The following is a 14,654-nucleotide window of genomic DNA, read 5'->3' as shown; positions in this document are numbered from 1 at the left end:
GCTAAGCACTTACTCTTAATTTTGCTATCCACATCCCTGGTCTGACTTTTGAATAACACCTGGCCTGGTCCCTGGGCTGGCCAGAATCTACCTCTCCTGAACCCACAGACTGGATTTACTCCCCCGCCCTCTCCCGACTCACTCTACACTTCCCTGGGCTGTGCCACACTCTGTTGTGTGGCCTGCTTGCAACCTGGAGCTCCCAGGGGTTGGCCTAGCTCAGTCTCCTCTGTTGGCAGCCTTGGGGTTGGGATCAGGCCAGGTAAGGGGCTTAGAGAACATGCAATCAGATGTAATACTCCTGTGTCCAATGGGACAGTCATGGAGTAGGGCTGGAACCCACATCTGTGTGACTCCAAATCCCTGCTCCTCGCTGGAAGGTACATGCAGCAGCCATAGCCCCCTCGTCGCTGGCTTCTGAGTTAAAGGCAGGATGCAGGGCCTGCCCCTCTCTAGCCATCATGCTCAGGATTCTTGCAGAAACGTCCACCTTCTTCCAAGGTCAAGATAGAGTGGCTCAGTCAAGAAGAACTAAACACTTCTCACCTTGCATTGGCTCCTGGGCTGAGGGCTGGGGATACACAAGTGAACCATGGCTGTCACGGGTGCCAATATGTGTGTGCATATAGACGTGCATTCATGCACACCACTTTTATGTTACCTGGGTGGGCAGGGGCAGTTGGTATGTGTGTGTCTGTGTTCCAGATAACTCCAAATTTGATTTTTTTTTTTTTGAGAGACAGAGAGAGAATAATAGTATCTTTTCAAAGACCAGGAATCAGGAGAGGAGATTTTAAAGAATGTTGGGAGCTTTGATCTCATTCGTCATGGTTGCTCAGGACCTTGAGCTTCCAAGGGATCATGAAAAGTTAAAAAAAAAAAAAGCTGAAATAAAGACTTATGCCCACGCTGACAGATATGTTCTTATGCATAAACACAGCAGACTATGCACTTAACCCCACACTGGCACAGAAACACATCTTAAATAGGCATATAAACCCATAGACAACTACGTACCCACCAACACACACAAAATAAATCATAAATGCCAATATTGATTAAGTGTTTCTGATGGACAAGGCACTGTGTTAAGTACTGTAAATACAGTACATTGCTCTATTTAATCCTTTTACAAAAATCAATCAAGATGGGCATTATCATTTTCATCCCCATTTCACAATGAGGAACATAAGGCTCAGCAAGCTGAAGTGAGTTGCCCAAGCCCAAAGAGCTGGGAAGTGGCTGAGCTGGGATTTGAACCCCAGTGGGGGGTAAGTAGAAAGCCAGAGCACATACACTATTTGTTAACACACAATTGCATACATCAAGTGCATGTGAATTTACACAGCAATCACATTGATATAATCACATCCATGTGTAGGCACGTGGATGCAGAGACACCCCCGATGGCATACTTGTGCCCAGAGACATAAAGACACATATAGACACAGAAATACATAGTCTGATGTTAGCAGACTCAGAGACACATGTAGTAATGTAGACCACATGCAGTTGCACACACTGGGTTTACTGATGTGAACGTGCAGAGCTAGGTTCTAAGAGCTGAGTCTTGACACAGACTTCCCTCCCCTCCCTGCCTGCCCTGCCCCCTCTTAGCAGGTAAGAGCTTGGAGTTAGGCAGTGCTGTGTTGATCCCTGCCAGCTGATGGCTGAGATCCTCCAGGGACCAGCTGCTGCCTCCAGCTCCCATGCAGCAGGTAAGTGGAGCCACCCTTGGGGCCAGCATCACAAAGCACCACACCTGGGCCCCTCCTAGAAGAGGCTGAGCTCAGGAAACCTCCAGGTGGCCGGCACGGTGGCACTCCCCAGCCCTGGCTCATGCCTCCTGCTGCTTCTGCTCCTAGCTCCCTCTCCAGCCACAGGTGTGGATTATAGAGACAGTGACCACCCCCCACCTCTCCTACCTCATCTTCCATTTATCTCCCCACAACATCCCACACCGCAATGCACATGGGCACAGAACAGCAATCCCTATTTCTCCAGCTTAGGGGTCAAGGAAGGCTTCCTGAGGGAAGGGGTGTCTCCACCAGACTCTTAACCTGTAGGTAGAATAGGAATTATTCAGGCAATGCAGAGAGGAAGCGAGCTGTAGCCAGAGGGCAGCATGTTCAAAGTCCCAGAAGTGAGAGACAATAACATCTTTGGAGACTTGCAACTGATTTATTGTGATCGAAGGGGAACAAAAAGGGTTGTAGAGTGATCAGAACCCTTGGTTAGGGGCTGCTTTGTGCTCTGCAAGTCTGGGCATTTCTTTTGACTGGCTACTAAAAAGATTTTTTTTAATTAAAAAAAAAAAGACTGGGCATTTCTGGGGGGGAGGGGTGAGCTCAGAACTACAAAGGCCCAAGGCAGCTGCCACAGCAGCCACCAGCTCACGAAGCACAGCCACCGATGCTGTCTCAGACCTCAAGACACTGGCTCACTATTCCAGGGCCTCTGGGCAGCCCAGGCTCGTTCAGCCAACTCACTAGCCATGCTTGCCCCCTCATGAGCCAGGCCAATGGCACTGCTGGTTGGATATTACTAATCCCATTCTTCAAATGAGGAAATCAAGATTTGCAGAGATGACTTTAAAACAAGGATATGATCTGTCCAGAGCTGACCACAAAATGTTCCTCTGGGAGTAACTGGAAAAGTAGCCTGGCAGGGATGGTCCCAGGACCTGGGAGAGGCAGGGCGAACTGGGGAGACTAAGGGGCCTGGGAAAGGGAGACTCAAAGACTTAGAGGCCGGATTCCCTTGGGTGGGAGTAAAAATCTGCTCATCTGGTAAGAGCTTGGAGTTGGGCAGTGCTGTATTGATCCCTGCCAGCTGATGGCTGAGATCCTCCAGGGACCAGCTGCTGCCTCCAGCTCTCATGCAGCAGGTAAGTGGAGCCACCCTCGGGGCCAGCATCACAAAGCACCACACTCTTTACTTTGCTTCATGCCACTCTCAGATCCAGACTTCTTCCCCTTCCTGAGAGTCCAGAGTCTCCTATTTCCATGTAGACAGCCCAAATAAATCTCAGAATCCCAGAAAATGCCACTGAGTTTTATGAGTCCCAAATAGTTTATCTGTGAGGCAGATAAACTACAAGCCTCTATGGCTACAAGCATGGTGACTCCACTCTTAATGAACTCCCTGATGGGCTTCTACCCAGCCTCCAGCTCAGGCCTTCACCTGAGCCCTAGATCCTTGGCCCTCCAAGGCGGGAAAGACCTCTGGTAAGGAGAGAGTGAGTACAGGATCAGGGATTATACAGACCAGGTTTTCATCCTGGCTCTGCCCCGTTACCAGCTCTGTGGCGTTGGATACGTCCCTTCCCCTATTTGGGTCTTCACATGTCAGAACGGGATGGTGTAATTACCCCAAGGCAGTAATAAGGTTGTAATAGAGACGAAAGAGAAAATGGATGGAAATGGCCAAGCCCCATGCTTGGCTCTTAGTAAAGGCTCTAAAAATGGATAATGATTTTTAGGTAGTTCCATATTTTCTGTGGGAAAAAAATATATAAATTCTTTAGTTTACAATTCAAGGATCTTCTAAATCGGGCCTCAGCCACACTCTTCAGACCCACCTTGCCACAGCACAGAGTGCGTTCGGCAGTGAACCCAGGGAGCAGGTGCTGCTAGATGTCAGTTGGGCAGCATCCCTGGAGGAGGCCACTGATCCCCATAACCTGTGCTGCTCTGAAAGGGCTCCAGGATGGGCAACCAGAGCCTGTGGGTGGGGACCTCTTAGGTGGCCTGTGAGACATCTCCTCCTTTTTATCAGTGAGGGTTGCCACCATCTCCCCCAACCAAAGCCTTGGCCATACTTTGAAGGCAGGCATGCAGCTGAAAGTTAACAGGACACTCCATTTTCCAGTTCCCTACTCCCAGTACTGACAGAGGCCCACTCATCAGCCTGTCACTGGACTTGGTTCAATATCACTTGTGTTTAATTATTGTCCTGGAGAGATCCTGGGTAGGTTCCTCATCCTGCTGAGAATGTGAGGTGGGACAACTTTCAAGATGTGTGGAGAGAGCATGGAAGAAGAGCTAGATCACTAGCCAGATAATTCCAGATTCAAGTTCTAGCTATACTGCCATGTGCACTTGAACAAGATGCTCTCTACCACCAATCCTCAGTCTCTGCATCTAAAAAATTGGTGTATTAGTCCATTTTCATGCTGCTAATAAAAACACACCAGAGACTGGGTAATTTATAAAAGAAAGAGAGCTGGGTATGGTGGCTCACTCCTGTAATCCCAACACTTTGGGAGGCCAAGGCAGGCAGATCACCTGAGGTCAGGAGCTTGAGACCAGCCTGGTCAACATGGACAAACCCTGCCTCTACTAAATATACAAAGTTAGCCAAGTGTGGTGGTGCATGCTTGTAATCCCAGCTACTCCAGAGGCTGAGGCAGGAGAATGGCTTGAACCTGGAGGTGGAAGTTGCAGTGAGCCGAGATCACACCATTGCACTCCAGCCTGGGCAACAAGAATGAAACCCTGTCTCAAAGAAAAAAAAAGAAATTAAGAGGTTTAATTGACTCACAGCTCCACATGGCTGGGGAGGTCTCCCAATTATGGCAGAAGGCAAGGGAGAGCAAAGCAACATCTTACATGGCAGCAGGCAAAGAGAGAGAGCTTGTGTGGGGGAATTCCCCTTTATAATACCATCAGATCTCATGAGACTCATTTGCTATCATGAGAACAGCACGGGAAAGAACTGCCCCCATGATTCAATTACCTCCCATTTTGTCCCTCCCATGACACGTGAATTATGGGAGCTACAAATCAAGATGAAATTTGGGTGGGGACACAGCCAAACCAAACCCTATCAATGGGGTAAGGGATGCCTATGTTGCAAGTTCATGGGCACACTAAATGAGATGATATATGCACAGTTTTGGAATGGTGCCTGGCGTACAGCAGGCACGCTTGATAAATGTCTGCCTCTCCCAGTTGTTAGCACTAGCACCCAGGACAGCTCCCAGGTCCCTGCCTGGATGCTGTCCGCGGTGCTGATAAAAGATTACAATCTCTACCATTCTCCCCCGTGCCCGCAAGTTCATCGGCCTTGGTGACATTCTCAGAGGTCTCAGAGATCAAGGGGGTGGTGTGCATGCTACTTTCACAATTTTCTCTTAGAAATTTGTCAGTAGGCTCAAAATACTGCTGTAGAATGAAGGCTATCGTTCCTGTGGTGGGTAGATCCGGTTCTTTTTCCTTCTGTATATTTCATTGAATGGCCTTTGTGTTGGATCCAAGAGGCTGAGCTTAATAGGCATAGTTATGCTAAAAACAAGGACAAAACACAATGATATTTATTGACCACTTATTGTTAATCAAGCCCTCCCATCACTCCAGTCTCATAAACCATTGTCCAGAAATCTAGGTGTTGTCGACAGCACATGAAAAATTCTTGCTTCCTCGTCTTGCTTTTCATTTCTAGTAATCTGTGGCAGGAAGGGATGGGAAAAGCAACAGGGTTCCTCCATCTTTCAGCTCCTACCCATTACTCCAGGCAGGGAGGTGGTCAGAGCTGCGATGATTCTCAGCACATCTTCCAGCAGGACGAGTCAGGTACATACATGACAGAAAAGGAGCATGAAATTTAGAGTTGGATTTGAATCCCAGTTGGATTTGACTCTCTGTATTTGAATCCCAGCTCTGCCACTCACTAGTTCAATGACTTCAGCAACTTCTTTGAGCCTCAGTTTTCTCACCTATATAGTGAGGTTAATAATTGTACCTCATCTAGAGGGCTATTAGGAGAACCAGAGGAGAGGTTGCTCCTATTCAACAATATCTCAGTAAATGCTCCATAAAGTGGTAGCTACTATTATTCCAGGCATCTGAGCCTCTCAAAAGGGAGACACAAACAATTTTGTGTCTTCTTATAAAGTCAGCTGCGGGCTCCTTAATGTTGAGGGGCTCTCCCATGAGGCTTGGCTTCTCTCCCACTCCCATGGACTGTTGTACCTCAGCAACTCTGGTTTGGCTTGAGGCCAGCTCTTCTGAATCTCATAGAGTTTGGGGTTGAATGCTGGATCAGCACTGACTCACTGCAGTACTTTCAGCATGTCATTTAACCTCTCTAGTCTCAGTTTTCTCATCAGTAAAATGGTGATGATGATATCCCCATCCCTGTGAGGCTGTTGCAAGGAGAAAGGTCTCAGCACAGATGCAATGGGCAAATACCCATCAGTGATTAGCCATTACTGTTGTTCTCGGTTTCCTGGTTTTTATTTCACTGTCTTTTTCTAGAGATGCTCTGCCTCCTCTCTGACAAGTTGGAGATTAGAGAGTCATACCTCATGCTATTGTCCCCTCTTTGGAAGCAGAGTAAACATCTGTGTTTGGAGTCCACCTAGTGTACCTCATGTGCAGGGGGAAGACACACAGGGAGCATGTCCGGTGAATGCTGGGGCCAGGCTTCTGGGAGTCTTTATCTCATATCTTAGGTTGGAATTCTCAGTGGAATGTTCAGCCTCTGGGGTTGTCATTGTTATGGGGGAATGTGTGTGTGTGTAAGATTGTGTGCATTATGCCTGGGAGTGTGGGAATAGGTATGTCACATGACTGTGACTTTCATGAAAGTGAACGTGTGAGAATTTGTGCAAATGGAAATGGTTGTGTGTGTGCAGCTGTGTGTATATGTGGTGGGGTGCAGCTGTTGGACAGGATGCCAACTATTCAGCCATCTGCAAGCTTGGGGGTCCAGGGCAATTTGAGAGGTTGCTGACTGCTAACACATGCCACTCTGAGCAGCACCCCCACCTATCGTTTTAGGAATAACCATACTTCAGTGATTCCAGATTCTGCTTGCTCAGAATTTCCCACAATCTGACTCAGGTAAGGGATTATGAAAATGTTGTCCAAGCACACGAATAATACTGAAAAGATTATTCGTTTTTAAAATAAAAAGTTTTCCAGGACTTTTAAAACCACTTGGTTTGAACCCCCTTGTTGACAGCGAGTGCATAATCACCAGTGATTCTTATCTGTTCTTTAAAGCAACTCTCCTAAGGGACTATGTCTCAATAATACAGGGTTAGTCATTACTTTGCATTAATTTGAAAGCAATGAAATCTTTGCAGTGTCCCATAATTCTGACTTATCACTAATTCACAAACAACCCCCCTTACCAAATCAGGAAAGTTCTATTATTTAGCAGCAATATGTACTATACTCAAGGGAAATAATTTCTATGTCACCATTTAGAATTCTGTAACAATAACATAACATCATAGACTCCCTTCATCAGAACAGAGCAGAGTTTTTTTCAAAGCATGTAGCCACTCATTGTTTTATCTGGTCCCCATAACAGGGCAGGGGCTATGGTGGCCATTTGCCTTAGGGAAATGAATGCTTATAGTGAAGGAAGCTGCAAACCAGGCTCACAAAGCCAGATGGTCAACACAGCCAGAATGAACTTCAATGGGTCTCCGTGCCTCTGTTTCCCAAGACACAGTGGGTTGCCTCTAGAAAAAGCCAGAAGAGGCCAGGCACAGTGGCTCATACCTGTAATTCTAGTACTTTGGGAAGTTGAGACAGGTGGATTGCTTGAGCTCAGGATTTCGAGACCAGCCTGGCCAACGTGGTGAAACCTCCACTCTACTAAAATACAAAAAATATAGCCAGGCATGGCAGCACATGCCTGTAGTCCCAGCTACTTGGGTGGCCCCTGGAGGGAGATGTGGGGTCATGGGAAGGCTTTCTTCCAGGGGACATCATAGGATGTTTGTATGATGATGGGATGCAGCTAGTGGAGGGAGATAGTGATGGTTCAGGAAGGAGAAGAGATCATTGCAGATAGCAAATCCTCACTGGGTGAGAGGAGAGTTTTGGGGCATTCCCAGGCCTTGAGCAGGAAAGGTATGAATAGGTGGATCCAGTGATGTGGGGAGGCTTGAGAGCTCGATGGTGTGCAGGGGCTGGCTCATAAAAGCACATGGCGGCCAGGTGCGGTGACTCACGCCTGTAATCCCAGCACTTTGGGAGGTCAAGGTGGGTGGATCACCTGAGGTCAGAAGTTCAAGACCAATCTGGTCAACATGGTGAAATCTCGTCTCTACTAAAAATACAAGATTAACCAAATGTGGTGGCACATGCCTGTAGTCTCAGCTACTCAGGAGGCTGAGACAGGACGCTGCACTCTAGCCTGAATGAGATGGAGTGAGACTCTGTATCAAAAAAAAGAAAAGAAAAGAAAGAAAAGCAAATGGCTAAATTTTCAGGACTTATGTTAGCTAGTTATTAAACCATTGGCAGCTTGAGTCAGGCTATGGTGGGAATATTTACACCATGGAAACTGGCAAATGCTGCAAATCAGGGCCTTTTAATCGAGTGAGTCTGTTGTTTTGTTTGTTAGAGATGGGATTTCACCGTGTTGGCCAGGCTGGTCTCAAATTCCTGACCTCAAGAAATGTACCCGCCTCAGCCTCCCAAAGTGCTGGTATTACAGGTGTGAGATACTGCACCGGCCTTAGCAAAAATTCTTGGAAAAGCCTGTTGTTTTCTTTGTTTGTCACCCAGGCTGGAGCGCAGTGGCATGATTGTGGCTCACAACAGCCTTACCTTCCCAGGCTCAATCCATCCTCCCACCTCAGCCTCCCAAGTAGCTGGGACTACAGGTGTACGCCACCATACCCAGCTAATTTTTGTGCTTTTTTGTTTTTTGTAGAAATGGAGTTTTACCATGTTGCCCAGGCTGGTCTTAAATTCCTGTGCTCAATCAATCCTCCCACCTCAGCCTCCCAAAGTGCTGGGATTACAGGCATAAACCATTACACTCAGCCGAAGCCATTTGTTAAACATCCATGTTCTCAGTGAAGTAAGATGAGGCCAGGTGCAGTGGCTCAGGCCTGTAATTCTAGCACTTTGGAAGGCTGAAGCAGGAGGATCGCCTGAGCCCAAAAGGGCGAGACCAGCCTGAGCAACGTAAGGAGATCCTGTTATTACAAAAAAAAAAGTTTTTAATTAACTGGGCATGGTGGTATGTGCCTACAGTCCCAGTTACTCCAGAGACTGAGGCGGGAGACTCATTTGAGCCCCAGAGGTCGAGGCTGCAGTGAGCTATGATTGTCACTGTACTTCAGCCTGGGTGACAGTGTGAGACCCTGCCTCAAAAAGAAAAAAAGGAAGATAAGGTTAGCACCTGAGCATGAGGAGGAGAGGAGAGAGACATCTGAAGAGAAAGATAAAGGTATACAACAGTCATCTGGCTGTCATAGAAGAGTCATTTTGGCCAGGAAGCTTTCTGAGTAGCAGGTGGTGTAGAGAGCCCACTTTCTAGCCAAAGTATCCTGGCAAGTTTCTTGGCCACTTTGAACCTCAGTTTGCACATCTGTGAACTTGGAGTCCTAATCCTACTTTTCGAGGTTATTGGGAGCATGGAGTAGGGCACCCAAACCATCTGCCTACTGAAGGGGCCAGGCCTCTGGGATTTGCAGAGGAAGGAAAACCCCAGGATGGCTCTTGCTTTGCTCCACTGGGGAGCTGGGCTGGGCCCCACCTTCCCCCGGCCATCCTCCTCTGTGAACTGGGATGGGCAGAGCCCAGCTCCAGGCCCAGGACACATCCCCCCAACTTCCTCCATCTACATATTTATCACAATACAGCAACTGCATCATTTAAAGCAGTGTTAAAAAAATATTCCAATGTGTTATGCGATTTTGCATTCCTGGGTGAAGAAAAATTGCTGCAAGAAGGTGGTTAATTATTTCAAAAGACAAATTCCATGAAATAAAATAAAAATAGACTCCTTGTCCAGAGAGAAAGTGAGAAAAAAAGGAGGGGGGAAATGAGGGGTGTTCCCCTCTGTATAGAATGTTGATGCTTCTTCAAGTGGTGAGTGAGCGTGTGGAAGGAGGCTGACCTCCCTGTGTCCAGGGGAGCAGGGGACAGGGGGCAGGCAAGCAGGAAGCAGGGGGTGCAATGGGCAGGCTGTGCCTGCCTAGAAGCTGGCAGTGACCAGACAAGAGAGGGAGTGTGGTGATGCGGGAGGTGGTTAAAGCTGAGGAAAGAGGTGAGCTGGCACTGCCAGGCATTGGTAAACATGGGCATGGAGGAAAGAGGCCAGAGGTCTTCTTAGTGAAGGAAAGGGTGGATGACAGGGCCTTTGTTGGTGTCCTTGATAAACTCCATGAAAGAATCACTTTCTTCCCCTCTTGAGTCTTGATCAATTTAAGAAACAAAACCAAGACTTATGAAAGCCAATGTCACCAGGCACGGTGGCTCACGCCTGTAATCCCAGCACTTTGGAAGGCTAGGGCCAGCAGATCACGAGGTCAGGAGTTCAAGACCAGCCTGACCAGCATAGTCAAACCCCATCTCTACTAAAAATACAAAAATTAGCCAGGCATGGTGTGCGCACCTGTAATCCCAGCTACTCAGGAGGCTGAGGCAGGAGAATCACTTGAACCTGGGAGGTGGAGGTTGCAGTGAGCCAAGATCTCGCCATTGCACTGCAGCCTGGGCAACACAGCGAGACTCCATCCAGAAAGAAAGAAAGGAAGGAAAGAAGGAAGGAACCAAGGAAGGAAGGAAGGAAGGAAGGAAGGGAGGGAGGGAGGGAAGGAGGGAGGGAGGGAGGGAGGGAAGGAGGGAGGAAAGAAAAGAAAGCCCAATGTCACCCTAGTTCTTGATCCAGGCCAGGGGTAGGATGTAGGTTTGGCTATGTTTGGATGAGAGGCAAATGGGCCCACGGCCGAACCCCAGCAGAGGACACACATATCCCCTGGGATCTTGCCCAGGAAACTCCAATGGTGCAAAGGAGCAAAGGGGAATCCCACTTCCTGTGGGCAGTGCCGAGCTCAGTGTATTCTTCCCAAATTCACCAATCAGAGAGGCACTCAGGCATGACCTCCAAAACAGGTTTCATGGAAATGGGAGACCCACAGGACAAGCAGGTTTAGAGGATGGTGCAGAATTCAATGTTGGCTGTGGGGGGCTGCAGTGCTGTGGCACCGATACAGGAAAGGTCCACTTTGCCCTTAGACACATCAGCCCGGAACTTGCAAGAGCCCAGAGACATTTGTGCCAAAGCTTATGAGTTTCCCTCCAACTTGCCCTTTCTGTGATCTGTTTGTTTGTTTGTTTTCAAGGGTCTTGCCCTGTTGCCTAGGCTGGAGTGCAGTAGCATGATCACAGCTCACTGCAGCCTTGAACTGGGCTCAAGCAATTCTCCCACCTTGGCTTCCTGAGTAGCTGGGACCACAGCACACCTGGCTTCTATGTGATTTCTTGAGCAGAGGAGGAAGAAGGGCTTTAAGGCAGTGCCAAGCACTTTGCATAAATCTTCTGGATGCATGGTCACTCCTTGCTCAGCCTGCATGCCTCCTCCAGGGAGCCTTCCTGGCTTTATCCTCTGTATACATCCAGTGCCCACAGCCCCTCTCTCTCCCTCACTGCACGCCTCTCGCTATGTCATAATGGCCGTGGGTTGCTTGCCCACTGGCTTCCCACTCTGATTCTTCTCTGTCCCCTTTTTCTGGTGCAGAGGAGTCTCTGAAAATTTGTTAAATAAATGAATGAATGAATGAATGAATGGAGTTGATCATCAGAGGAGAGGAGAGACGAGCCCGTCTCTTTGTGACAGCAACTGTGATGTAATTGTCAGCATTAATTTTCCTCTGTAATCAGTTGGTTCTCTCACTGGGCAAGACTTGTTTGCCCTTCCTATGGGTAAGGGTGTGGGTTCACATCCCAGTTCCTCCCCCACCTCACAGAGATGGGCTCGGGCAGGTGACCATTCCTTAACTACCCTGTGATCAGTGTAGTTAAGGGTAGTTAAGGAATGCTGACTTTAACTAACCTTCGGAATAGAATGTGGATGCTTCTTCAAGTGGTGAGTGAGCGCGTGGAAGGAGGCTGACCTCCCTGTGTCCAGGGGAGCAGGGGACAGGGGGCAGGCAAGCAGGAAGCAGGAGGCACAGTGGGCAGGCTGTTCCTGCCTGGAAGCTGGCAGTGCCCGGACAAGAGAGGCACATTCTATTCCGAGGGTAGTTAAGGTCAGCATTCCTTAACTACCTTGTGATCAGTGTGTGGCAGGCCATGTGTAATAATGTCATGAGAGAGGGAAGTGCTTCTAGGAGAGGAGGCCGCAGCTGGGAGCTGGCTGGCCTGGAGGGTGCAGACCCCCTTCCTGGGGAAATGCACCCCCACCCAAGGAAAACTGCCCCCTACCCCTGTCTGTTTGGTCTGGCAGTGCCTCTGGGCAGAACCGGGGGAAGGAATTCAGACAGCTAAGAGTCAAATGGCCCTGCCCATAAAGGGAGTTCAGAGCTGCCCATGGGCACCAAGAAGGAGCATTCTAGAAGAGGAGAAAGATGCAGAGAGAGACCCACTGCAGCCCAGGAGGCTTTAAAGAGGCAGTCAGGGAGTCCTCCATGATGGGAGGGTCTGACGTGTGTTCAGGAGGGATCAGGGCTGACTTCCACGCAAAGTTGCTCCCTGCTTGGCTTGGAGGTTCCTCACTGTTTCCTTCTCTGTTACACTCAGCAGCCTTGAGTGAGTTGTTGAATAGGGCATGGAGACATGGCCTTGGGGCATGGTGGCCTGGGAGGGAGCTGGGTGGTAAAGATTTGGAGCCATGGGAGAAGTGGATGCAATGTGGGCTTGAGGCGACCCCCTTCTCCAAATAGAGTGAAGAAAAGTGAGAAGGTGACCTCGAGGGGCAGGGCCAATGTGGGACAGAAGCAGGAGGGAGGCTAGGTCCTGCTGTTCATAGGCCAGGGGGGCTGTCTTTAGATACTGAGGGTGATGGTGACCCCCAAATCATGAAAGCATTGGAGGCCCAAGGGTAGCACTAATAATGTCACCTGCTGGATGTTTTAGGGTCACCTCTGTGATGACATCATTCCTACTCACTTGTTTTCTGTTTGGTCTCTTGAGTAGTGGAGGAGAAGGGGTAACATTTCAGCCAGGGCCTGCATGTGCCAGGTTCCCATGTCATACCATGGGTCACATATTTGACAGTGGGAAAAAAGGTCCTATCTCATAGGCGAGGACGTAGACAGCAGACCGGACTGGTGTGGACCATGGACAGGGTTCTGCTATCTCCCCGGGCCCTGAGAGGCACCTACTCATCCAGCCCCTGTTGTGAGAGTGACAAATCTCACTCACGTGGGTATTGGTTCTGCACGCCTCGACACCACAAAGAAGCAAACTCCTGCACTGGGGGAGTGGCTGGCGTGGTGTGCAGGTCCGAGAGGTATAAAGATTGGGGATATGAAGACCTGCAGGTCTGTGTGTGGGGTGTAGATCAATCTGTGGGGAGTGCACTCCTTTTTTGAGAAAGGTAAGACTGCCAGGCTGAGAGGGTTCTGTGATTGCCATTGTGTAAGGGCACACACACAACACGTTTGCGGTTAGTGAGAGCACTGGGTGTGTATTGTGAGGTTGTTCAAGGAGGGATGTGGTGTGTTTGTGGGAGGATGAGTGGGCCAGGCGTGCTGACACATGGGTGGTGGATACACCTGTGTGCTCGAAGTCACATTTTGTGTGTGTGCAGAGGGGGTGCCTAGTAGAGCATGTGAGCACTGGTCATGAGGGTGGGTGAAAATTCAGATATTTTTGTCAAATGTGTATGAACATCCGTTAAGTGTGAATGTGTAGGGTATAATTGGAGGGCACATGAGCATACAAGTCTGTGTGTGTGTGTGTGGTTAGTGCACCTGTGACTATGCATTACTAACTGTGAGACCTTGAACAAGTTACTTAGCCCCTCTGTGCCCCAGTTTCCTCATTGGTAAAGGGGATCATGAGTTTCACCTCATAGGGTGTGGTGAGGATTCCATGTGACTGTGTAGAGCACTTGGAGTAGTGCCTGACACGTGGTAAGCGCTCGGCAAACATTTGCCATTGTTATTACTGATACGTGAGGCTGCATAGATGAGCATGTATGTCGAACCCCCTTGTAGGAGTGCGAGTGCCCAGTCTCAAGGGGGTGATTCCTGGGACGGGGAAGTCAGACGCAGAAAGATGAGAACCCTGAGGCCTGAGGTGAGCATAAAGCCAAAGCTGGAGCAGCTGACGCTAGACCCAGGCCTGGTTCCTCTCCACTGCCTCCGAGGGGCACCAAGGGCCATCCTGGTTCCAGGGGCCATCCTGCCTCCCACCCCTTCTGCCTACCCAAAGATCCGACAGGAGGTGGGGGCTGGAGACAGACAAGCCAAGAGACCCATCCCTCCCCTGCTACAACCTGACAGCTGTGGCCCAATTAAAACCAACAGTTCACAGGTGTTCCTGGTAATGACTCACATACAAAAAGCTCCACTCCCTTTAGGGCTTTTTAAAAAAAATTTAGAGCTCTTTAAATTTTATTCACCCACAACATCAAACCCAAGGAGGAAGTAATAAAAGAGGATGGGGGAGGAGGGGCGCTGCACACACGTGTGTGCACACACTTGCTCACACATAGACGTTTGCACTGTACATGCACCAATAATTGGCACACCCATTCATACTCGTTGGCCACTCCAACACACACTGTCACACACACACATTCCCAAACATCCACATGCCCAGACACGTGTTCAAACACACAAACACATCCGAGCACATGCCATCCAAATCCACACCCACCGCCACCTAAGCCTCAGGGTGACCACACACCTAGCACAGCCCCATATGCCCCAATTGCATCAGCTTTCTACTGCT

Source organism: Callithrix jacchus, chromosome 1, assembly GCF_049354715.1.
Source record: "Callithrix jacchus isolate 240 chromosome 1, calJac240_pri, whole genome shotgun sequence".
Classification (NCBI taxonomy): Eukaryota; Metazoa; Chordata; class Mammalia; order Primates; family Cebidae; genus Callithrix; species Callithrix jacchus.
This window is presented reverse-complemented; position numbering follows the sequence as displayed.